This window comes from Manis javanica, chromosome 15 (genome assembly GCF_040802235.1).
Source record: "Manis javanica isolate MJ-LG chromosome 15, MJ_LKY, whole genome shotgun sequence".
Taxonomy (NCBI): Eukaryota; Metazoa; Chordata; class Mammalia; order Pholidota; family Manidae; genus Manis; species Manis javanica.
Genome location: NC_133170.1, coordinates 16476819 through 16503731, shown reverse-complemented (window position 1 = coordinate 16503731; position 26913 = coordinate 16476819). Strand labels below are relative to the sequence as shown.

General features: G+C 35.0%; 1 long non-coding RNA gene across 1 annotated transcript in view; it reads right to left on the bottom strand.

The window, feature by feature from the left end:
- Positions 1 to 22922, bottom strand: part of LOC140846497 (uncharacterized) — an 88123-nt gene extending 65201 nt beyond the window's left edge. Inside the window, exons 1-2 of the long non-coding RNA XR_012125634.1 lie at positions 22846 to 22922; positions 13959 to 13998 (exon numbers count right to left, since the gene is read on the bottom strand). This is a non-coding gene — a long non-coding RNA (uncharacterized lncRNA). The remainder of the gene's footprint in view (positions 1 to 13958; positions 13999 to 22845) is intronic.
- Between the last annotated feature and the right edge of the window lie 3991 nt (positions 22923 to 26913).

Genomic DNA, 26913 nt, shown 5'->3' with positions numbered 1-26913 from the left:
TGGTCAGAAATATGGAAAGGGGCAAAATAACTAAAGAACAAAATGAACGGTATGGGAAGTATGAGTGACAAAATCTTAGACAAATAAATTCCAAAGTAGTCCAAAGCAACTGACTTAGCAGTCAAAGGAGGCCAAGAACCAATCTGATCTCTGAATTGAGCACCAGAAATGTGATCACATAAGGTCAGGAGCAGTTCGACTGAAAAAAGGCACTCAGAGGAGAATTGGAAGAATACTTATATAAGGTCTTTGCACTTTACCAGAAGTGGTATGGTATTATTGAAGATAGATTGTGATATGTTAAAGATGTATACTATACTCCCCAAAGCAATCAATAATACAACAAAAATCATGGGAAATAAGTGAACAAAGGAAATAAAATGGAATCTTAAAAAATGTTCCATTAATACAAAAGATAGAAAAGGAGAAAAGAGAATCAAATAAGAGATGAGATAAATTAAAAACTAATGGCAAAAGGGTAGATACATATCCAACTATATATATAATAGCATTAAGTGTAAACAGAATGAATGCAGGAATTAAAAATCAAAGACTGTCTGATTGGATTAAAAATTTTAAAAAGCAAGACTGGACTATATATTCCTCATAAGAAATATATTTTAAATATAAAAATCTGAGTAAATTAAAAATAAAGAAAGAGAAAAGATATATTATGCTAGCCCTAATCAGAGGATGGGTGGAAAGAGCACAGACCAGTGTATTTGAGAGAACAAAATATTACCGGTGTTAAATAGTGCCATTTTATAACGAGTGAGTGATAGTCAACCAAACCACTCTGAGTTCGGCCCACTGGCTATTGCAGTTCCTTTCTGTTTCCATTCAGATGGTATCAATGTTGGGCTGAATAGCAACTGCACTCCCCGTAGATGAATTGCCATGACTAGATCTACCTGCATACCGGGAATCAGAGGGGACTTCCCCCACTTCCTTTTTACAGGCCACAGGGATCATGACAGGCACAGAGGTGGGGGCATTTGGAGGATCTAGATATTCTACAGGGCCTGGTGGGACCCACATTTCTAGAGACAGTGAGCTAGTGAGCTGGTGGTCAGGGTGCTTCTCTGCTGCAAACAGGCATGCCGCTTAGTCAAAGTGGGAGCTTGAGCATGGCAGAGAGGGGTCAATGGAGTATCTCAACATTGAAAGGAAGGGAAGGTCTTATTTCTGTGAGAGGCTGGAGGTGTGCTAAGTATACTGCTAGGAGCTGTTTCTCTGTGGAGGTATGTTGGGTTTCTGTCTCCTTCCAGACTTGGGACAAAAATCCTAAGGGCACTATCCCCTTCTCTTGAGTCTGTCATAGTGCCCAAGCCATACCTTCTGGAGTCACAGATGCCTCTAACTCAAACTATAGCCCTGTCTGACAGATGCCTGGAGCTTTAATATGCTTCACTAATATTTTTACCTTGTCTAAAGCAGCTTGCTGCTCTGATCCCCAGTCCTACATGTGCTCCTTCTTTACTAGGCAGTATAAAGGATAGAGGCACTGGGCCAGGTGGGGAACAAAAGTCTGCCAAACCCCCAAATCCCTACAAAGGCTTGCACCTCTTACACATATTTACCTTAGGATAGGCTTGTACCTTATCAATCACAGCTTCTGGGACACCTGTCTTAACCAACCAAACAGCTCCCAAAACCTTACGGCAGTGCCTGAGCTTTGAATTTGCTGTGGGTTCACCATCCATCCTGTTGCTCACAAATGTTTCAGCAAAGGCTGAGGGTGTCCAGCACAAGTCTTCATATATTAACAATTCATTGTCAAGATAATGGGCCCCTTTCCCTGAGGTGGGAAGGAGAACAAGGACAGGTCCTGGGCTGCCATCCCGTGACGTACGGTGGGGTGTAGAGGTGGCCCTGGGGAAGGCCTTGGAAGGTCCACTGCTGTCCCTTCCATGTGAAGGCAAAGTGATGTTGTGACTCAATACCCAGGAGTATACTGACCAAGGCATTTGCTACATCCAGTCCAGCATGGTGCCCTCCTAGGACCTTGGCCAAGGGATCTAAGATGGTGGCCATGCTGGGAGCAGCCGCTGAATGGGGGTACTACCTTGTTCAACTCTCAGGACTCCACTGCCATCTTCCTGAGCCATCTGGCTTTTGAACTGGCCAAGCTAGGCTATTGCAAGCACTGTGGGTAGGGAGTATGATACCCACTCAGTGCAGTTCTTGGATAGTTTCTGTTGTCTCTTTATGCCTCTCAGGCAATTTATATTGTTTCATAGTATCACTCTTCATGAGGACAGCAGACTTATGGTTCCCAATGGGCATTTCTCCTCAGCACTGGGTTGATTACTCTAGACTGGAGGCAGAACTCATGAATAGAACTTAGCAGAGTTTGGCCTTATTAGATATCAATGCCCAGTATGTAATCTGGTATGAAAGGGAGAAAATCCTCATGTTCTCCAGGGGAGAACACCCAATTTGCAACATCAAAGGGACAATCTGTAACCAAAACCATTTATCCTCTGCAACTATGGATGGTGTTGAGGGGGTCAAAAACTTCTGAGGGTTACCATGTCATAGAGCTCATTCAGCTCCAGTGCCAACCAGAGCCTTCACCTTTTGTTTATTTCTGGGGGACCAGAATATAGTAAGCTCAGCATGAGACCGCCAATCGCCTCTAATGGACCTCACGGGGAGACAGTCTTGGCCTGCATCCTGTACCTGAGGCATAAGAGGCAGTGTTACCCGTAAGGCTCTGCTGGAGCAAGGTGTGCAGGAGGAATGCAAAGGGCAGATGGCGCAGGTCTGAAAAATTGCTCAGGTTTTAAGGTTTTCCACAGGCCAACCAGGAGAGCATTGGGTTGTTGGCCTATGTGTCCAAGCAGCAATGAAGTCAAACCATTTACTTTCAGTTTACTTTCACTGGACTCTGATAGCCATAGTCTGGTTGTGATCACCTTTTGGCTTTTCCAGCTCTCTCTCTCTCTCAGGTCTTTCTCGTTGCTGGTACCCATTCCCAGGATTTTTCAGTCTCCCCAGGATCAGCAATGAATCACCCAACATCATCAATATATTGTCCCACAACTGGGCTCAGCATGGATATCAGTGTCCCATACCAGGGCCTGGGAGCATAGAGGAAAATCTCTCATTCTTGCTCTGAATGTGGCCGATCAGGACCTTCAGTGACAGGGCCCTGTTTCTTACCAAACTCCCAAAGGATTTATTATACCTCCTCTATAGATTTCCAGGGTCAAGTATAGATTGTACTGGAGGCAGGTGGGACAGGGCACTTGGCACATCTTACTGTCCATCATAACAGCCTTCTAGGACCCTCTTCACTTTGCCAGGGATTCTACCTCTTAACATCACAAAAAGGTTTTGTCACAAATGCTCAGAACTTCATTAGTAGCAGTTTGCACCCTCCTTTTGCAAAGTGACACACTAAGGTCTCCAACTAGTGGCCCTGTTCTCTCACCTCACCTGCCAACCCTGAAGCTAGCAGAAGAGTGGACACCAACCACACAGCTTTTCATAACTTTATCTCTTCTTACAACTGTCTGACTTAAGCTTCGACCTCTAACTGGGCAGTGGCCAGTGGAACTGCTCACAGAGGAGGCCAGCCCACCACAGCAGCCACAGGTGTCCCTCCATGAGAAGTTCCTCAAGAAATACGTTAAAGCAGCTGGCATTCGTGGGAGAAGCTCCTAATCATGTGGTGGTTCACCAGCATCTGCAAATGGGCCACCCTTCCTCAGAGATCACTGGCCACTTTGGGATTCCCCCTGCGGATGCCTTTTCCCCAAGGCAAATGTGTTCAGTCTTCCGGCTGCCTCATCAGTCGTTGGTTCCCATACTGATCTCCCTACAGAAAGGGCAAGGGAGGACCAAAGAAGGAGGCAGGCCAATCTAGATTGGTGGGTGGCAAGTTTAATCAGCAAGGGAACTTATATACGGGCTTGCCTGGGGCAGCCACAAGACTAGTAGATGTCCAGACCACCTGCCAGAATCTTAACAGTTTATACAGAGGTCTTAACTCAAGTGTTTCCTGAAGCTCCTAGTGGGTGGAAGGCAAGCAGAATGCACAGGGGAATACATAAGGAGACTTCCATTGCCTGGCGGCTCCCAGGTCACTGGTGGTCACATTCTCTAGATTTGCTGGAAGACTGTATGCTGAGAAGAAATTCATGCTAGTGGGGTTTGGGAATAAAGGAAAATAACATACCAGCAGGGTTTGGGGATAAATTAAAAATATCTATAGTGATAAGTACTCAGTAGTAATGCATGTTTGCATAAACTCAAGAAGTGATAGAATATTTATGTTATTTGGAGTATAAGATACTAAAGGAGCAGAGATTTGATGTGCATATATAGATGTGATAAACTACAAATTTAAAATTAGAAAACTAAATGAGAAAAGTCTACCTCTGTATAATGGTCACAATGAACAGCATTACAGTCTAATGATAATGATAACAAAAGTTTAATTGCTGTAAATAATAAAACACATTCTATGTCTCAGAATATCATTTTATTTTGTCATTACTAATTTAGTTATAGAGATTGAATATATGAAATAAACAGAATCCAGCATTAGAAAATGTAACTTTTATTCTGATCCTAAAAAAGACTATTTATAGGAGAGATGCTTCAATATCTATTATATGTACATATTAGAAATATATTCTAATACTGATCTAAAAAACTGCCTTTCTAAGTCACATAGATGTGCCTGATGTATTTTTTTATATTGTTAAGTTTTTCACTGTGATTCCTTCAATTTCACCAAACAAAATATTGTGACATTTAAAATTTTTTATGATTATGTTTTCCCACTATAATCTTTCACTTTTTTATAGTTCTCTTGTACCTACATGGGTAAAGCTTTAAAAAAATTCTTATTTCCACATTCCTAAAAATATATACTTTTTAACAAAGAGTCTTTCTCATTAAAATAAATCTTATGTATAAGCTTAAAATATTTATTCATAATTCTTTCTCCCTCCAAGCTCAGTGAATCATTTAAACCACTGAGTTGGATAATATTAAGAAATAAAAACATGCAACAAGGGAATTTTCCAAGTTATCTAGATTTAGATATACATCAGCGCTGGTTAATATAATAGCCATTAACCATATGTGACTGTTTAAATTAAGATTAAAACTTCAAATTCATTTCGTAAGTATAGTGGCTTCATTTTAACTGCTCAATAGCTTCAGGAGGCAAGAAGCTTGGACACTGAAGATAAAGAATATTTCTATCACCACAGAAGTACTATTAGACAGAACTGATGATTATTTACACATAAAATAATATCATCTAGGAACTTGGTAGAAATCCAATGGCACACCCAATTTTCAATAGCATGTTGAAGTAATTAAGACCTCTAAACTTTTAAATGGCTATTTTTGAAATAATGGGAAGCACTTGATAAACAATTGGGCATTACAGTTTTAGCAATTAAAGATTTTACGACAACTCTTATGCTACTTTGCTTTATTATAATTTCCAAAGTTTTTTTTTTAATGAAACAAACATGGATATTTCTGGAAAAAAAAATGTACATTTCACTTTATTAAGTGACAAATGCTCAACTTAAAACTTTGTGTTGAAAGTTAGTTATAAGAATTTTAATTATAAAAGGTAGTCCCTCAAAGAAGTTTGTTAGGGTCTGAAGAATGAAACAAAAAATCTCATGTAAAAAAATCTCTTCGTATTTATCTCCACAAATTACTTACTTAAACCATAGTCAGAAGGGGGGAATATTAAACAGTGAAATATTGTTGATTGTATTAGTTGGTGGGGAGTAAAATTTAAAAATGAAAAAAATGATTAAAACCAAAAATCTTAATTTTCTTCTGTGTTTGCTTCTCAGTTAGTAACTTGATCATGTTAGCCATCCAGTTAGCATTCTTGATTCATTCTCATTCATACACTACTTCTAATCACCAGATAATATTAATTATGCCTTTATGTGTCTCTGAAATCTACCCTTTCACTGCTATCACCACTGTAATCTCCCTATATCGAGCCACATTTTCCTATGTGTTACTAAAACCTCACTATAATCTCAAACCTCTAACACCAAGTTGGCTGTCAACCACATTTCCCATGTCTCTTCTTACCCTCACTCTCACAGATGTCTATTCCGTACCCTTTCCTTGCTTCAATATCTCCAAACTGGTGACCTTGATTCCTAATTACTTTAAAAAAATTATTAGAAGACAACTTCCAAAAGCTTCCTCCCTCTGATCCTCTCACAAACTCTAGCCCATGTATGTTACTGTCTCTCCTATTTCATGTATATATTAGTTTCTTAGGGCTGCTGTAACAAAATACCACAAACTATGTGTCTTAAACAACAAAAATGTATATTCTCTATGGTTCCTTCAGAGAGCTGATGGAGACCCTCTTCCATGCCTGTCTCCTGACTTCTGAAGCTTTGCTGACAATCTTTTGTGCTTGTTGGTGGACAAACTAAAAATCAATGACTTAACACTTAATGGAACACTTACATGGCAATTTTGATAAATTGCTTGAGACTTAGTGTGGGTAAAATTGCAATATTTCCAGAATATCTTGCCTGGCTTTAGTGTATCTGCATATCAATAGGTGCCTGAAGGGGTGGAGAGAATGGTTCATCTACATATCAATAGGTTATTACAAGGGTGTGGGAGGTTTTATGTGGACTGGAGAGCTTGAATGGAGCTTTCTTCTGCTGCAGCCTGGTCAAGAGAGAGATGGGACAACTGCTTGTAAATAAACAGGTTTCTTAACTTTATTTCTCCCTTTGACAGATTTCAGTTTTAGAGGTATTTTGCCCTGGAATTCCCCACCCCCCTCCTCCCGGAGTTACACTAAGCATAGACAAATGTAAGAATGAGAAATAACTGGGGATTTTAATCTTAGGGGGCCCCAAGACTTTCATGAACTTCATGTAAAGGAAACTCATCAGTCTCTTATGGTGAAGATTGTGAGAATTTTTCCTCATGGATTTGCAGGGAGAGAAGATTAGTCATTGTTAAATTTGCCTACGAGTTTCTCCATAACAGAGGCCTGTTCTCTACGGGACAAGTTTGCTAGAACTTTACTCCAATTGGGGAGAAGCTCCTTCATCCCACTCCAGGTCCCTTTGGTGTGCCTGCCTCAACTGCAAGGAAAAAACAAAAACAAAACATAGTCAGAATGGACGAGGGTGTCACAGAAATAGACCGGAAACTCTGCAGCCAGATAAGGGTATAGAGGACAAGGGGTGAACAATCTTTACCATTGCAGAAACATGAGGAAAGTCACAGCCCAGATCCACAGATCCACGCAAAGAGAGACCTGATAGGAGAACTGTAGGATAATAATCCTTCCCCACACATTGCCACCATACCAACAGAGCTCAAATATCAAGAGTGGATTACAGCTGAAAGAGCTACATGACAGTTTCTCTGAAGAAGAGTGCAAGAAGCCCGAAGACAAGAGAGAAAGCAAAAAGTAAGCACACAGAGGAATTCAAAGCCTCTGATAACTATAGCAAACATTAAATGCAACCTAACTCTTAGGTCAGTATAAAGCCTTATTTATCTCTTTTATCATTACACAATACAGCAAGTCTTCTTAAAATAATTTTTTTTAAACATGCAAAAATGAAAAAATAAAATAAACCAGTCTGAAAGATGAAGTCACATCAGAACCACAGTCAGATATGACACAGGTGTGGAAATTAATAGTCCATTTAGCATAACTGTGATTAATATGTTAAGGGTTCTAAGGAGAAAAACAGACAACATGCAAGACAGATAAGTAATGTAAACAAGGAGATGCAAGCTGCAACAAAGAATTAAAAATTAAATGTTCAAAATCAAAAGCACTGTAACAAAAATGAAGAATACCTTTGACCACATCAATAGATCGGACACAGCTGAGGAAACTATCAACGCTAGAAAATCTAACGCTATTCTAAATTCAAAAGTGTAGTTTTTAAAAGTGTTCTTTAGATACACTTCCTCCTCTTATACATACCTTTTTATTGACTTGAATATAGTTAGGTAAAAAACATGCAAAATTGAAATACACAGACAAAAAAGAATGAAATGAACAAAATCAGAAGCATAATAGAACATTCAATAAGTATGGGACAATTTCAATCTATAGCATATGTGTACCTGGAAAGCAAAAGGAGAAGAAAGAATGGAGCAGAAAAAATATTAGAAATAATAATATTGGAGAAATTTCCAAAATTTATGACTTACACTGAAGCACAGACCTAGCTCTGAGAATGACAAGTAAAATGGAGTAAAACAAAAACAAAAACAAAAAACTGAACTTAGACATATTATATTTAAACAGGAGAAATGCAAAGTCAGAGGAAAATATTAGCTTAAAAGATCCAGAAAAAAGACCCTTACTTTGTAAAGGAACCAAGATAAAGTAATAATGGGATTCTTGTCAGAAACCATAAAAAGAGAGTAGAATAAGATATTTAAAGTGTTAAAAGAAAAAAATCTAGAATTCTATATCCAGCAAAAGTACCCTTCAAAAGTAAAGGAGAAATACTTTCTCAGATAGACATAAACTGAGGGAATTCATGACAGCAGACTTGCCCTACATAAAATTGTTAAAAGGAGTTCTTCAGACAGAGGAAACACGTAAGAAACACAGATTTGTATACAGAAAGGAAGAGCTAAAGAGCAGGAACAAATGAAGATAAAATAAATTTGTTTCTCACTCTTAATTTGTCTAAAAAATAAGATCAGTATTACCCTAATACTAGCCTAATATTAAAACCAGATATATACATTATAAAATAGGAAAACTGTAGACCAAGTTTATCCTAAATAAAAAAAGTCTGAGAAACAGTTACAGCCAAGAGAAGCCCAAGGATATAAGGTAACTAAATATAATATTCCCTCTTAGCTAGGATTCTGGAACTGAAAAAAGAACTTAGGTAAAAATTAAGGGGTCTAACTAGCATATAGATGCTAATTAGTAATAATGTTAGTTCACTGATTGTGACAAATGTATCACATTACTGTGAAGTATTAATAATATGAGAAACTTGGTGTGGGATACAGAGGTACCATCTGTATTATAAATCTAAAGCTATTCTAAATTAAAAAGTGTAGTTTTAAAAAGTGTTCTTGAGCTCCACTTCCTCCTCTTATACACACCTTTTTATTGACAAAATTCTTCAAGAGCAGTCTAGGCTTACTGTTTCCCATTATTTTATTCTTTTCTTTCCTAAATCCACTCCAATCAAGTTTTCACACTCTCCCTCTGATAAAAGTATCTCTATGGACATTGATGAGTCTTATTGCAAAACCCAATGGTTAAGTTTCCTAATTCACAATTGGCAGATTATCAGCATTTGACACTAGCTATAACTATGTTTCCTGAAAGATTTTCTTTACCCAGTTTTTGGGACTGCACACTCATCTAATTTTCATCCTACCCTACTGATTGTTGTTTCTTAATCTCCTTTGCTGATTGCTCTCCTCATTTCGGCTTGTTTTGAAATGACTTAGGCTCTGTCTTTGGACCTCATGCTTATGAAGATGCACCCCCTTAATGATTTTACCAGGTGTGACGACACATTTCAAATTTAACACTCACAAAAAAGGATTCATTTCCCTTTTCCTTTGCTATTTCTTCTGTAGATTTTCTTTGTTTAATAAGTCTGCAACATCTTCAATCATCTCTTTCATATTCTACATTCATCCATAGGGAATCCTGTGGATTCTACTTCCAAATTATATCAATTAAACAACCATGATGTGGAAACAACTTAAGTAACCTTCAATGATGAGTGGATGAAGAAGTGGTCCACAGGTATACAACGGAATATTAAAACCTCCATCACACATAGGTTTTAGCTAATGTTAAATCGGTAATCATTTTGCAATGTATAAATGTATCAATACATTGTGCACCTTAAACTTACACAATGCTATATATTAATTATATCTCACTAAAGCCTGGGTAGGGGAAGAAATACAGCAAATATTAATTTTACCCGGAAAGCAGCCATCAGAATTTGACAATGAATGAATTTATCAGACTAGTAACAGCACTAAAAACACTCAACTAGCTGTGGAAGAATGTTGGCTGCCAGTAAACTATCATGTTAGTGGACATGCTAAATAAGACAGCAAATTCAAGATAACTGACAACATATGTCCAACACAAAACTTGTATGTGAATGTTCACAGCAGATAATTCATGGTAGCCAAAAAGTGGAAACAACCAAAATGGCTATTAACTAACCAATGGATAAACAAAATATGGTTTACTGATACAATGGAATGCTATTCATCAAAAAGAGTAAAAGATAAACCTTCAAAAAATTATACTAAGTAAAAGAAGCACTCGAAAGGCTTGCATGATAGTGTTCCATTTATGTGACAGAAAGACAGAAGGTAAATTAGTGGTTTTCCATAGCTGGGAGGATTGGGAAGAAACAGGAAACAACTTTAATAACAAATGGAATGATGAAAATGTGTTGAAATTAAATAGGGCTGATTGGGTGCACAAGTCTGTTAATATACTGAAAACCACTGAATTGTCCAACTGAATAGGGTGAATATTTTGGCATGTGAATACATCTCAATAAAGCTATTATAAAATTTTTAAAAGAAAAAAAGAAGTGAATGATTGAATTAGGCATTTAAAGGTCGCTGAGTTCTCTTTTGTTACTTTATAATTTTTTTGAATTACATTTTATTGTATACATACACATATCACCAATGCTGCCAATAGATGTTTAATAAATACTTGTCGAACAAATCCACCATTATATATAGATAAGGTCTGTGTGTAAACTTTCTTCAGTGTAGATTATTAAACATGGAATTCCTTATTTTTGCTGTAATTGTAAATGACATTGAACTCCACTTTGATGCTAAATTATTTAATCAATGGATTCAATTGATTCAATCTAATCAATGATAGAATACATTACTCCTCAGTTCTATCACTTACTTCCTTGTTGGTTTGGAGAAGTATCCCTTTTATAGATTAGTTTCCTTGCCAAAGTTTTATTTCAGTGATGCTACTCTTGACACTGCTTTAAGTGAGATTGTTACTATGCTACTTCATAGATATTCAGTACCTTTCAGGTTGTGGATGAAGAGGTCTGATTGAAAATCAGATACAGACACATATGGAGAATTCTAAGTTCCCAGTTACCTTGAAGTTAACTGGAGTGGGCACTTGATTATTATGAAGGCTAGAATTGGATTGAAGAATCATACTTAAAGGTGTAATGGAGCTCAAAAAGTGCCAGACCTTAGAAGTACCTGGTCCTTGATTGTAGCAGCTGGAAGTGATTTAACAAGCACTTGAAGTGACAGAATCAAACTCTTTGTATGATGAATGGGCTGTTTCAATACAGTAAATTATTTTCCTTTTTTAAAAATCAGAATTAAATAGTTTATGTTTTGTGAAAAAAAATTAAAAGGAGCACCAGTAGAAGGGCACATAGTCCTTCTACATAACATACATATGTACATAGTCATCTACATAACAAATGGGAGCTCAAATCTCAGACACATTAACATGTTTTTCTTTGGCCCACTTCCCACAGTTTAATGCTCTGTATTAACTATATGCTCCTTTATTAACTAAAGGATTATCTCTCAGTGAGTATCTCTTGCAGTATTTGTTAAAGCTATTTTTTAAATTCAATAATATTGAATGGCTGGCATTTGCCCTTTGATTCATGATGCTTTACTTATCACATATTAAGTTGATAATATTAGGTCTAATTTAACAGCAACTTATGATAGTTATAGATTTTACCAACCTACACTCTTATATAGTACATTATAAAAGAGTATTAAACCCTAGGTGGCTACAGTCATTTCTCTAACTCTTTTCAAAATTATCATAGCTGTTCTTATGCTCATACTTAATAGATACACTTTCAGATAAATACTTAACAAGTGAGTTTTCAAATTGGAGTATGTTAAAGTTACATTAAATATCTGATAGAATTCTGGAAGCATCAACATTTTGTAAAAATCCAGTCTTTTAGTCTTCCAGCTTAGGAACAACAAAATATCTTGCTCCATTTTCCAAGACTTCTCATTTATCTATAAACTTAAGTGTATGCATTTGTTAAGTTCCCATTAATTTTTGTTAAGATTATTTCTCATTTTCTACTTATTTTACATTTTTATTACAAAGGCCTTTCTCCATTATACTTTCTCTCTGATTATTTTAGTATATGGAAAAAACATCAAAATTTTGTACCTTAATCTAGCCGTATTATTCTATAAGCATATTTCAGTTGACTATCTTAAGTATTCTAGAAAAGCAATCACAAACATGCTAATAGAAACTCTGTCCAGTAGCCATAGCTCTTATTTATCTTTTGTGTGTTTGATTGGCTAGAATGGTAAACCATTATAATCATTAAGGTAGTTCTTCTATAATCCAGTTTTAACTGTCTTAAAAAGTAAAACTATAAGATTGATTTACAGACACCAGAACTTTATTATATATTTTGGATAATACCATGGTCTGAACTATGAGGTATAGTCTTTTACCCCAGAGATTTAATCATGCTCTTTATTCAGGCCCCATTGTTTATTTTTGCTAAATACATTATTCATTACAACAACTTGATTAGCAACATTAGACAACCAAAATTTCTAAAGACAAATTAGGAGATGGTGCCAATTGCTCATCTAATACCTACCTTCTCTTTCTTCCTAACTAGCAGAATTCCAGTGCTGGGGGGAGAACAATACTTATGACTGTAGACACTTGCCTTCCCAGACACCCTTCCAACTATGAAAATTCACCACTTTCTGTCCTGATCAAAAGTGAGAGATTCAACTGACATGTGTTTACCCTTTGCTCAGGCCCTCATTATTTTTTTTACATAAAGCATGAGTGTAGCCCAGAATTTCAGTTGACATCTTGCTATGAACATAAAAAAGGTAGCCCCATATTAAAGTCAGCAGACCAGGTGAGGGGAGGAGAACTGGAGGAAGGTGGCCAATGGGTGTGAACTTCCTTTATAAGCTACAAGAATAAGATAAATGACTTATAAGATAAATAAGCACTAAGGATATCACATACACTGTAACTATAGAGAATACTGCCATAGGATCCATATGAAAATTAAGAGAGTAAATCCTGAGTTCTTTTCATAAGAATATTTTTTCCTTTTTTTTTTACTGTAATATATATATGAAAATGGATTTTCATTGAACCTATCATGGTAATCATTTCACAATATATGTATATCAAATCATCATGCCGCACACCTTAAACTTACACAGTGATACAAGTCAATTACTTCTCAATAAAACTGGAAAGATTTAGCTTTAAAAGATTTTTCTTTTATTATTTTATTTTAGCAGACCAGAAAGGTGAAATACCTCTAGATCTTTCAGTACAGGAAGCACAGTATTGGCTGATGTCAGGAACTTCTTGTTACCATTGATTGGTTATTTATTTAAGTGACTCTAGTCAGGGTCCTGTCGCATAGATTTAAATGCAATTCTGAATATGTTTAAATAACTTCTAAAATGCCTGATTCAAATTGGCATATTCTAGTTATTAGAAAATTGGAGTGGTAGCATCGTGTAGTTTCACTTTTTGATCATCTGAAACCAGGTGCTTCAAAACATTTCAAGTACACTAAACTATGTAATAGTTACCACAGACTTAGAAAAAACCTGAATTTAGTATTATTTGTACTTTTAAGAATAGATGTTACTTAAAGATGAAATCAGTGTTTAGAAGAATTGAAACAAAGTTGACATACAATAAAATTAGACGGCCTTCCAAATATCCTTTATAAGTTTGCTCTTTATATTAGTTAGTAGTTTAGAGGACTCTTTTGGTTTGTTTGGTTTTTTTTAAGCAGTTAGGTGATCGTTCCTCAAATCTAAGGCTTTTGGCAAGAAGGAATTGATTACTTATTATTCAGATCAACCATATTCCTCAGTCTCAGCTACAGGCACTATTGATGTTACTGAAAAAAAAAGAAGATTAAATTTACCTTATAACCATCCTCCATCCCGTGTTCAGTCCTTCCGCTTCTGTAGAAAAGAGAAGAGATAGCTCTATTTTTGTGAAGAACACAAACATCTTCATATTTCTTTTTTTTCCTATTTTTAAAAAATAACCTATTCAGAAGTAAGTAATTATCTGCCCTCTGATTAAAAGAGTAAGAGGAAAAGATTTCTCCTTGTTCTTCATAAAGTTTATTAATCTAACACCAAAATATATTGTCACATCAGCTCAGCGTATTCAAAATCCATAGTAACTCCAGCCACACTTCGAGCTTGTAACTTCAAAGAAAACCACCTTAGCCAAGAAGGTCCATGTGCCCCTTACACGGAATCTAGTGTTTGGGAGCAGAGTATTTCTGATTTTCTCAGATCACATCTCTTGGGCTTTTTTGCTCTCCAACTGAAATGGAAATAATTGTCTTTTGCATGATTTGCTTTCTGTCTCCAATATTAGTGTCCAGATGTGAATAAAAGCTGGAAAGTCTTATGAGCTATAAGAAATAAATTCTTTTGAACTTGAAGTGATGCTTTTTTCTTTTATTTAAGTGAAGAAATGAGCTTTAAAAACATTTTAAGTACTCAGTCCAAATGGATAAAATTTAGACAAACACCCATTTTTATAAAAACCTAAAATGAAAGAATGTTTTTAAAAGTATCAATTAAAACGTTTAAAATACTCTAATCAGTGAAATAAAAAGTAGAGTTCATTAATTTATATTGCTGAGCATTTGTTCTAATTATAAGAAAATCGGAGTGGTAGCATAGTGTAGTTTCACTTTTTGATCATCTGAAACAAGGTGCTTCAAAAGATTTCAAGTATACTCAATTATGTAATAGTTACCACAGACTTAGAAAAAAACTAAATTTAGTATTATTTGTACTTTTAAGAATAGATGTTACTTAAAGATGAAATCAGTGTTTAGAAGAATTGAAATAAAGTTGACATATACTGAGATATGACAGTAGAGTCTATGACATGTCATGCAATATTACATTTACTTGTATATAAGCTTTCACATTATTCACATTCTATTTCCTATGTGCCAGACATTAGCAGAGTTTGGCGTGCTGAACTCTTCAGAGTCCTCCAAGGTACTGAGGAATGCAAATCTAAATGTATTTTTTAAATCTGTTAAATTACATGTAAAATACTTCTATATTTAAATAAAATTTTCAAAACCCACTAAAGAAGAAAGGCATTACTTTTAGAAAATAGGGTTATCAGATGCCAGCAAGGGAATAGCACTGTTCTAGGTGCTGGGGATGCGGGAGCGAATAAAGCATTTCTCATACTAGTGTACATTCTAATAAGCCAATCGAATCTAACACAAAGGAGCCAAGCACAAATGTGATTTTACCATATTATGTCCAACTGTACACATCTCCTGCTTTCGCTCACACTATTCTACTTAGATTTAACTGGTTTTCTCTCATCCTTTACATCACAGTTCATTTGTCCCTTCTTTGAAGGTTTCTTTTATACCACTTGCATCTCTTCACCCCTTAATCAATGATTTTTTCTGAGTTCTAATAACATCTGCTCTTATATATATATTGACTATGTTGCTGTATGATGAATCCTTTGCTCGAATGTGAGCTTTTTAACAAGGACCATACCTTATTTGTTTTCATAGTTTCTATACCTATCCTAATGATGGAAAGTTAGATAAAGTTATATAAAGATAATAAGCAAAATTGCTGGCAGAGTAAATAGAAGCTTTAAAGTCATCAAAGACAATACCAAGTTTTTTTTGTAGAAAATTAGTTTCTTATTTATAAGTCTCTTTCAGTTGAGAAGCAGCCAATATGAAGGAGATTTCACAAGTCTGATTTCACCACTCCACTTCAGTTGCCAGATAAAAGTTTTGAATGTACAGAACAAAATCTTCTGCAATTTCCCCGAAGAGGTTGGAGCACTGTTATGGTGTTAGTCCTGATATCCAGGCTGTGATTGTCAGTGGCTTGGTTTCATCCCATCACATCTACTTACATTCCCATGAGCCAACCACAATAATCCCTCACCATCTTGATAAATGCATCTGTCAAATGCTACTACTTGTCAATGACATCAATTTAATTTTATTGGAGATAGGGTCAAAAGCAAATATCCAACAGACTGCCGTCCTCTAAACCAGATCTAAAAATATCCACATTTTTGTTGTCACCACCATTTATTTGAAGGAGAGAGAGGGGGAAAAAAAATTACCCTGTCAGTGTCAGGAAGGAACAAAAGAATGGATGAAAGGAGAGTGGTGAATGTTCAGTGAGTGATTTGTTAAAAAGTACTGAGCAACTTCGAATTTCTAGTCTTACTTCAGTTGAAAGATGTTCTTGAGATTCTGGTTTTGAGAACATTCATTTGGCTTCTCAACATCTTTTTGAAATTGCCATTCAGACAATATGCTTATATTCATTAAGCACATATGGTATTCTTAACTCCGTAGATCATATCGAGTTTACAGAGTTAAGAATACCATATGTGCTTAATGAATATAAGCATATTGTCTGAATGGCAATTTCAAAAAGATGTTGAGAATGATCAGTTCACTTGGGTAAAACAGTTACAAACCTGTGTTTCCTTATAAGAGCAAAGTTATGCTATTCTCTTGAAGTTATTTTAAAATATAATCAGAAAATTTCAAGGTAATATTGTATTTTAGAAATTAACTCATTTAAGTACAAACTTAATAATAAGCAAACTGGAGGGAGTTAGTGATTTTTCCAGGGTCACATAGCTAGTTGGTGGCCAAAGAGGAAGTTAAACTCAGTTTTAATGTCAATACTCTTCTCACAACCAAGGTTACCTTTAGAATTTCTCCTTTTTTCTACCAACATTAACATTTGCATTCACAGTGTTCTACAATATATACATGATTCTCCAACCTAAATATAGACCCGAATGCTATTGTCAGATAACATCTGCCATGATGATATTTGCACTTCTTAAAGATCATTCTGATTTTGGAGGTGAGGTCAGAGATTACAAAAGTCAAACATAGTACACACAGGATGAACTGTTAAAAACAGATCGCAGTAGTATATAGTGTGATGGTATTTTTGTCTGGAGGAGTGTCAACAGAGTAGCAGAGAAGATGGTTCTAACTTAATCAACATTAATAGGAATAGGATGGGGTGATGGAATAGATATGGAGGAAGGGAAAGAAGGAGGTAGAAAAAGATAATTTGTAGGTTACTAGATTATGCAATTAAAAATATAATAATGTTATTCACTGAGATAGAAAATATTAGCAGAAGACTGAAGTGTGAATCAGATTTTGGTAGATGATGATACAGTAACAAACGATTCCCCATTTTAGTAGCTTCCATAAGGACGAACTTTAGTTTTTCCTTCATGATTAGACATGCAGATTCTGGAGTCAGACTATCTGATCAGGAATCTCAGCGACTACACTTATTGAATGAATACCCACGAGAAGGTCACATCACCTGCTTCTAGCTCAGTTTTCTGTGTTGTAATAATTAGAAGACTTACAACATATTATTTCAAACATATGTGGCATATAAAGAGATGTCAATAAATGTTAGTGAATATATTACTCTTACTATCCTTAGTTCAATGAGGAGAAATTGAAATGTAAGAAGCTTAAGTAGCTTGTCCAAGAGCTCATAAGTAGCTGTAGATTGAGGCAGAATTTGAGGCCAATCAAACTGACTTCAGAGCCAATGTTCCTCATCATTATATTAAATTTCCTCTGCTTTTCTTCCACCTAATCAGTGCATGTGGACCTTGGGGCCCTCAAATACCAGCGTTGTATAACCAGTCTGTTGTTGGAGGGAAGCATGGATGACCTGCTTATAACATTCCTTCTGAAATAACCCAGGAATATACAGACATTTAATATGCCACAGAGTAAAATAGTTTATCAGTGGAGAAGGATAAAATATTTCAATGAGCAGCCTGACCAGTTAACTTTGCACTGGAAATAAAAAATAAATTTGGAGCCACTATTACCAAGCAAATACAAAAACTATTTCAGATGATTCAATAAGTTTATGAACCCAGGTTAGGGAAGAACTCTTTTTTTACTTATTTATATATTCACCTACTTACTTATTTAATTAATCCAGCTGTATTGACATATAAATGACACATAACAGTCTGTAAGTTTAAGGTACAATGTGATGGTTTGATACACATATACATTGTGAAATGTTAACCACAATTGAATTAGTTAACATAGTCCTCCTCTCACATAATTCCCATATTATTGTTGTTGTTATGGTGTGAACATCTAAGATTCCATAGCAACTTTCAAATATATAATACAGTATGGTTAAGTGTTAGCAATAATGTGGAGGAACTGGAAATTGTTTATATTCTGATAGTGTTAAACTTAATATGATTAGGTGTTTAGTAATACTACAACTTTGTAAAGTGACATTATCAGTTGATATTGAAACACACCTATCCTGTGACCCAGCAGTCCCACTACTACTGGTATATACTGGATAAAATTTCTCAGGTATGCATCAGAATGAATATACAAGAATGTCTATAACAGCATTGTTTGTAAAAGACCAAAATGGGCCAAAGTTTACAAACAGAATAAATTAATTAATATACTATGATACACTCTTACAATGGGATATACATAACATGTACAGGCTTTAAACAAAATGTAATATTTAACTCAAAAACTTTGAGATAAATTAAATGGAACTATGTATAATAACCATGATGAAAAATGTCCATGTCTTATACATGAATATAAAAAGTTAGTATTTCTGATTGTACTTTAAAAATCTTTATGGTTAAAATAAACTCTAATCATATTATCTTAAAAAAAATGCATATTTTTAGCCTGGTTCTTGTATTTTCAAGATTTCCTACTAAAACTGAAGGATATTATTTCTAAATGCCCTTTTAACTAATCCCATGATTCTCTTACTGATCATGTGAAACACTGTCAAAAAAGATAAATAATGATTCTTGCTGAAGCAAATGGGATTTTATGACATCACACTTTGGAGAACCAACAAATATGTCATCTTATCTAGTTTGACAGTTATAAAGGGCAATTGAAAAACTGATTGTGTCTGCTATGATTTTAAGAGGATTAGCATTCAACTAGACAAAAAATCTTAAAACCTCTTCTCAAGGGAAGGTACTCTAAAAGATGTTATTCTGAATTCACAAATACTGTCACCCTTTCCTTTAGAGACAGAAGAGATTATTATGAAGTATGCCACTCTTCTACCACTCGAAAAATGAAATATGTTGTATGTATAGATTTAGCTATTTTCACTATAGTATAGGAAATAAACTTTGCTTCTAATTTCTGAAATTTCAGTATCTTTATCTTTCTATTCTGCTGTACAAATTTAAACACTGCTGATTTGCATGCTTTTTGTAGTAAGTAATAAATAACATTCCAGTATAGGATTTCAATGAGACTTCATTTTTATTGCTATTTCTTGGTTAAGTAAATTGACTGCTATTTATGTAGAAAGTATATTTATGTCGGCCACATATTTCTTTGTTTGGCTTACTCTCAGCCTATTTATTACAGTCCATCTCTCAAAAAATGGTATGTATGTAATAAGAAAAATATTTTGGAAGCTGAAAACAAATTTTTTACTATCGACAACTCTTTTAATAAGCATACTGAACTTTTGCAAATGAAATCAAGGCATTGCTGACTTTAGAATCCAGTGGAAAAGAAGTAACACTTTCAGTTTAGCTCAGTGTCAGATTTGCAAGTGGACTAAAATCTTCTGATTGTATTTTGAAAAAAAAGAAACCTTTGTATTCTGGTATTGAAGATTCATGGAATATCAATTAGCTTTTGGTAATGTCCTCTTTTTTTTCGTGCATTTCCCTCATAAATATTTTTATTTAGTGTGGTTAATCTCAGAGATGGGAAATGGTGACTTTAATTTTTTTAAAGCTTAGTTTCATAAATTAGTATACAGACTTCATGACGGACAAACTGCTTTACCCATGAAGCAAAACAAGGACATAACCTCATTGAAGAAGCCTTAGGACTGGGGAATAACATCACTTAAATGAATAAAACAATTATATTTTACACATATACATCATAGAAATAACTGGAGTTTGGTCTTAATTTTAATGGTTTGTACTTTTTTTCTTGTACCTGTTTGAAATATTGAAACATCTGTAATGATTAGGCTGGCTCATTGCCATTCCTTTAGGTTTAAAACCCAAATATATACAGATTCTTAGATGTGTAAAGTAGTTATCTTTTCCCCTTAAAGGATGAAGGTTATCGTACCATTTCATTCTGTTGATAATAATTTTGGATTTGCCTGTATTCCTGTCCTTATTGCTTTCAATCTTCTGGTCTCATAATAAACTCAATACTAAATTTAACTATCAAGGGAAAAAACTCGGCCTCACTCATGACCCTAATTTGCTGTGAATTTGTAAACCTAATGACAAACTTAGCAGAGATGTTTCTACTTGGCAGGATTCTACTATGACCAAAGTTTCTGAATTTTAGTATAAAGCTCTTTTTTCTGCACACACAATCAAATGGAAAACATAACAGGACAAGGTATGAGTAAAGAGTGGGGCTTCCATGACCTCATCTAACACTTCACTTTTCCCAAATCTCCAGAGGTTCACCAACCCAGCTCTACAGACTCCATCCATTTGGGGTTTTACAAAGGTTTCCTAACATAGGCACTATTGGTTAAATCATTGGCCACTGGTGATTGATTCAACCTCCAACATCTCTTCCCTCCCCAAAGGTGAGTTCCAACTCTCTAATCACGTTTTTAGTTCTCCTGGCAACAATCACCCATCCTTAGATTTCCTAAGTGCTTTTCAAAAGTCACCTCATTCACACAACAAACCTTTATCATTCTCGTAGCTTGAGAAATTCCAAGAGTTTTAGGAACACTGTGCCGGAAAAGGGGCCAAACACCAAATATATATTTCTTACTGTGGATCACAGTATCACAATTGGCATGCTGTTTTATGGAGATACCAGTTTTCAGCTAAACTGAGCAAATACCTAAGAGTGCAATTGTTGGACCACATGCCAAACTTTCTTCTCAAGTTTCTGAACTTTCCTGTGTTCCCACCAGCAATGATTGTGAGTTCCTCTCACTCTGTATCCTCACCATTAATTTGCAGTGCTTATTTTCTGATTTTTTTGTTTTCCAACAGATGTAGGATGTCTCAATGCTGTTTTAAGAATATAAGTATTTCCACAACAAAAAATGATATTTAGTATCTTTTCAGATGACTATTTCATAAACTTACACTAATTGAATCCAACCATCCCCATCGACACTACCGTTCAAATTGCTCTATCTGCCTGGAAAGACCTCTTTTGAACCCCTACTTTTCAAAAAGCCATCCTAAGCACCTATCCTTCTAGACCTATATTAAATTTACTTCTTTGTCATGAAGATTTCTCAGATTCCCCAGTCAGAATTAGACACTCTTATGCTTTTTTCATTTTTAGTTTGATCATCACATCTTCTCAGGGTCTATATTAGAGGCAATTGTGTATTTCATTACAGTACAGGATCCTTGAGTAAGAAACTGTCCAGTTTATCATCAGTCTGCTGAAGCACTTTTCTTAATAGTCCTTCTTCCTTTTTGAAATAGTTGATGTTATCTGAATAAAATTAATGGATGACTGGAGAAAATATAAAGTGTATGGTGCAAAGAGTCTGGCCGTTTATATATTTCAATAATTAATATTTGTTTAATTTGTAACTGCCAGAAATTGAGCAATAGGGCAATTCAGACCTGTGATTCTCTAGATCTCTGTAAGGCAGGTGCTAAGGTATAGTCTATAAAAGTGTATTTATTGTATAAGAGAATCTCATGTTAAGGAATGGCAGGTAAAATGGAAATTTATTCATTTTAATGGAGCAATTGATATATATAACATGAAAATCATCCTTCTACAGCTAGTACATTTTCCAGTGACTAATTTAAATAAAATAACATGGATAAAGTATTTGTAATGATCCATTTACATCTATCTATATCTTGAAATGATTAGAAGATATAACAGTAGTGATTATGTTCGTAATTCTGTACTAGTTTACTTTATCTAAAGATCTCCAAGGTTTTACAAACATTAACATCTCCCTCTTATCCAGAGAGATAAGTACCATTATCCAAGTTTTCAGTGAAGTGCAGGAGGCACAAGGAGTTTAAGTGGTTTCTTCAAGGTCACTGTCAGTTGTGACAAAGAAAAGGATAGCTGTTAGATTTATGAATCTCAGTCTTACACTTTAACTATCCTTGAGCTCTGTGTATTTGTCACCCAAAGCATCCCAATGAAAAATTAAGAATACAGTAAACAAAGACCATAACAGCAAAAAACAAATTATTTAGATATTTAACCTCATACTGATTAAATAGGTAAAAGCCTTAAACACAAATCTGAAAAGCTAGTTTTACTGAAAAGGATGTGGTTTGTAGTTTGTAATGAAATAAGAATGGAAGAGATGGTGTTACCTTATATGCCAATCAATTTGTATAAAAAAATATATGATTGTGCTTTAAGAAAATTCTTAAAATATCTATCAAGGAAAACACATTCACATATTGTATCATGTGCAGCTTATTAACATCGCCTACAGCAATATATAGACCTAAAAATTACATTTGGGTAACATATTTTCTTTGCTCTTTGTTTTAACAATCCACCCTGTCAGATTATAAAGGTTAAAATCACTTTTCTAAGTGACCTCTACATAAAGCAAGAATTCTACTGTGAAAGCAGAACAGAATTTATTCTTTTATTCTGGCAAATCAAGCAAAGGAACTTTTTTTTTGTACAGATTGCCTAAATAATTGTAAATCTTCAACTGCAAAACATATTTGTTTATCTAATGATTGTTTATAAGAAATACAATTAATACCTGTTACAAAGTTACGGACATTCTTTTTGTTGAAACACTTCACTTCTGAGTCTTCTGAAGACAATCCAGTGTTGGCGGAAAATAGGAGGCAAGTCATCTGAAGGTTCCTCACTGTCAGTCACGTTTCCACCCTTGCAAATAGAAGATGTCTTTGGATCCCTTAATATTTACAGTAGGAGTTCTATCATGTCACTAAATTTGTTATTACCCCATTAATATACCAATACCCTCATCTGTTCATAGTCAAATGTGAAAGGACAATAAAAGAGAGAAAGGTCATGTGGATTGCCCAGTCTCTGATGAGGGCTGTTTTCTTTTAATTCCTTTGATCCATGTCTCTCTGCAAGTGACAATAATAAACTGGGTCTATTTAAGGTGTATATTTGGATGAGTTTTGACATATGAATACACCCTTGCAACTACTACCACTGTCAAGATAATAAAACCGCCCACCATGCCTAAAGTTGCCCCATTGTAATTCTCCCATCTTACTTCCCATTCCTTCCTACACCCCTCCATCTACAAAACCCACAGATCTGCTTTCCCTCACTACAGCCTAGTTTTAATTTTCTAAAATTTTGCATAAATGGAATCATGCAATATATATTCATATTCATGGCTTACTTTATTCAGTTATTTTGCTATTCAGTATATATGAATAGTTCTTTGTTTAAATTATTACTGGATAAGTAGTGCATTATGTGGTGTACCACATTTTTAAAAAATTCACTCACCTGGTATAATGACCATTTGAGTTGTTTTCGGTTTATGGCTATGACAAATAAAGCACCTATGAGCCTTTGTGTATAAGTGTTTGTATATACCTGCATTTTCATTTCTTTAGGTAAATACCTAGCAGTGAAAAATCCACATTTTACTGCAGGTGTATGTTTAATGCTTTAAGAAATCATCAAACTGTTTTCCAAAGCGGTTGTACAAATTTATATTCTATCAACCATGTGAAAGAGTTGCAGTTTCTCTACATAGTTGCAAGCTCTTGGGATGCAAGCTCTTTTAGACATTACAATAGGTATGTAGCGATATCTCATATAAAGTATCTTTAATTTGCTCTCTCCTAATGACTAATGATGCTCAGCATCTTTTATGTGCTTATTGCCATCCATATATCTTTGATGAAATGTCTGGTTAAATCTTTTGCCCAGTAAACTGTTTTTTAATTAACATCCATGCTCAGCAAATCTGGAAGATACTATATCTGAAATCTGAATTGTGTGAGTCCAGATCTATGAAACATGATGTGCTTACATAATACTTACACTATTCAATCACTTTGCAATCGTAACACCAACCAGTTGTTAAGTAATAGCATAAGCAAACAGATGACTATTTTTATTGAAGCCACCGTCTTAGCTGGTTAACTTGGTCTTACAAAAAGATACAAAATTTCTACAATTTTATTTGTTTCTTCGATGCAATAACCAGCAGCCTTGCATAGGTATTCTTTCAGCAACTAACAGAAGAGCTGGGATAATTTTTGAAAATAAGAAACAGCTTATTTTCATGTAATTAAAAAGGTAATTGATAAATAAATTTTTAAAAATCTTTTGTGACCATCTATTCCCCAAATTCTGATTTTTTGCTATGATAAAAAATAAATAGAAATACGTGCATCTTATTTGGATGCAGACCAATTTTCAAAAGCTAGATTACCAAAATATTTATGCATCAGAAGTATTTCTACTGACTTTTCCATAATGTTTATAAAATGTCATGTTTATGCCAGTTCATATCAAAAGTTCAGGGCATTATTTTTGGATAGACATTTTTGTGTGTATTTTCTATTTCAAGAGTTGTACATGTCATGAATGTCAAGGGTTTTATAGATGGTGGTGAATTTCTTTCTTTTAGCACATTTAAAACCCAGTCTGTCTTTTCTATTGTGTAATTCTGTAAATTTCTAAAATTTACAGAAAAAGTTCTGTAAATTGATAAAATTTTTGCTCTCATTTTATTTATAATATATAAATCCTACAGTGTGAAAAGAAATAACAATTAGGATCTGTTTTTTAAAGTGCCAGAGGTGTATGATTTGAACTGATCCATAAAAATGTATAACACGGAGAAAAACAAAAACATGTTCCATATATCAGATACCTGAACACATGCTTAATATTCTATTTGTAGCATTCAATTTTAAGTTGTTTTAGACATGTGAATAATTATGCACAGACCAGACTTTCATCTGGTATACTGACAAGCTAAGTTTGGTTTTAATCTGCAAGAACTTGAGTATGTATGTGTTTCTCTGTGACGGATAGAGAAAGACATATGGGGAAAAAATTGTTCCCACACCCTACAACTCCTCTCTTTTCCCTATCTCTTGGAAGAGGAAATGGAGTACATCTGAAATTCACAAGTTCCAACAAATATTTTATGAAGCAATAATTCCTCCCATTGAAATGTTTGACAATTACCTTTTTTTTAAAACAAATTGTTCTTGGGGGAGAAGAGGGCCTTCTTATTCAGTAATCTTCAGAAACTTGACCTAGAATAAAAGCTAAATGGTATAACCTTACTGATAACCAGGGTTGATTCAGTTGATTCCGTTGCGTAATTAGAGGTCCTCTTCTTCCCTTGAGTATAGGACACACAGACCGATACTTTCTTTGTGTATTCCACCTATAAAACTCTTACTCAACCTCAAGGTAAACCTCAGATTCCACTTATTTTCTTAAACCTTCCTTGATTTCTTTAGAATGTGTTCTCTTTAATACATACATTATTATCTATCTATCTCTCTGATAAACTATAAATTCCTGACTTTAAGTGTGGTATCCTTTTCACGTCTATATAATTATTATGCATATGTATTTATGTGTGAAAAAATATACACATACATATGTATGTGTATATATTTTCACATCCATCCATAAATACTATTACTACTACTACTAAGTTGTTATTCTAAGCTTTCAGAAATGAAAAATGAAGTCTCTTCCCTAGGAGATGGTAAGCTCAAAGTTAAGTAGAAAAGAAAAATAATTGCATAGTAATATAATAAGTATCCTGGAAGACATACATATAAGATATTATTTGACACCATACCCTGAGAGGTCAAGAAAAACTTTCTAGAGGAGATGACACCTAAATTGAGTGTTAAGAAGCCATCATTAAGCATTAACTGGGTGAAGGATGGGCAATGGGGCATAGTCCAGACCCATGAGACAGCATGAAGGACTTTGAGACGTGAAACACAGAGGTAAATACAGAACTTCAACGTAAAATGTTGGGATTGGGATCAGAAACATTGGGACTGGGAACAAAAGTCAGATACCTTGTAACCTGGGCAACCATCCATATATTTCCATTTGACCAGGTTTTTGCTTGATTAGAAATAGCATTCCCTTTCACTCATATGTGTCCTAATGTGGAAAAAAAAATTGTAAGATCACTGTCATTTAAGACTATTTCCTGATTTTTTTTTTCTGCAAATAACAGCCTTCGAAAGATGTTAAAGAAGATATTGATAAGATCAGATAAAGCATTTAGAAACACTGATCTGACACCTAGTTGGAAGATGACATTCAAAGGAGTAAGGCTGAGGCCAGGCGAACTAGTAAGGAGGCCCTGACATAACCCAGTGAGAAATAAGGACCTAACTGGCGGCAGTGGTAAACGGGCTGTAGAGAAGAAATTATTTCAGGAAGTATTTAGGAGATGAAATAACCATCGATTGAGAATGGTGGAGAAAATCAAGGAGGTCACAACCAGACATGGATGCAATGCAGAAGAATAAATGCGAGTAAGTAAAGGTATAGAAATGGAGAAAACTGTAGGATTTGTTCTCTGATAAAAGAATAACATGAAATAGAAAAAGCATGAAATGTGTGTGGAAGTTATTGTAAGATAACTGTGGTGGTTTCTCGGACACAAATACGGACAACTTCGATGTCTGTGCTGTGAAGGGTGAGCCTAGAGAGAGGCAAAGGGTAATCAGGAGCGTGTTTGCACTGGACACATGTGGGCGGTGGGGGTGCTGTCCAGTTCTGCAGTGATGTCCACGTATGAGCTGGCCAGCCAGTCAGTGTCAGAGCCCACAGATGAGGG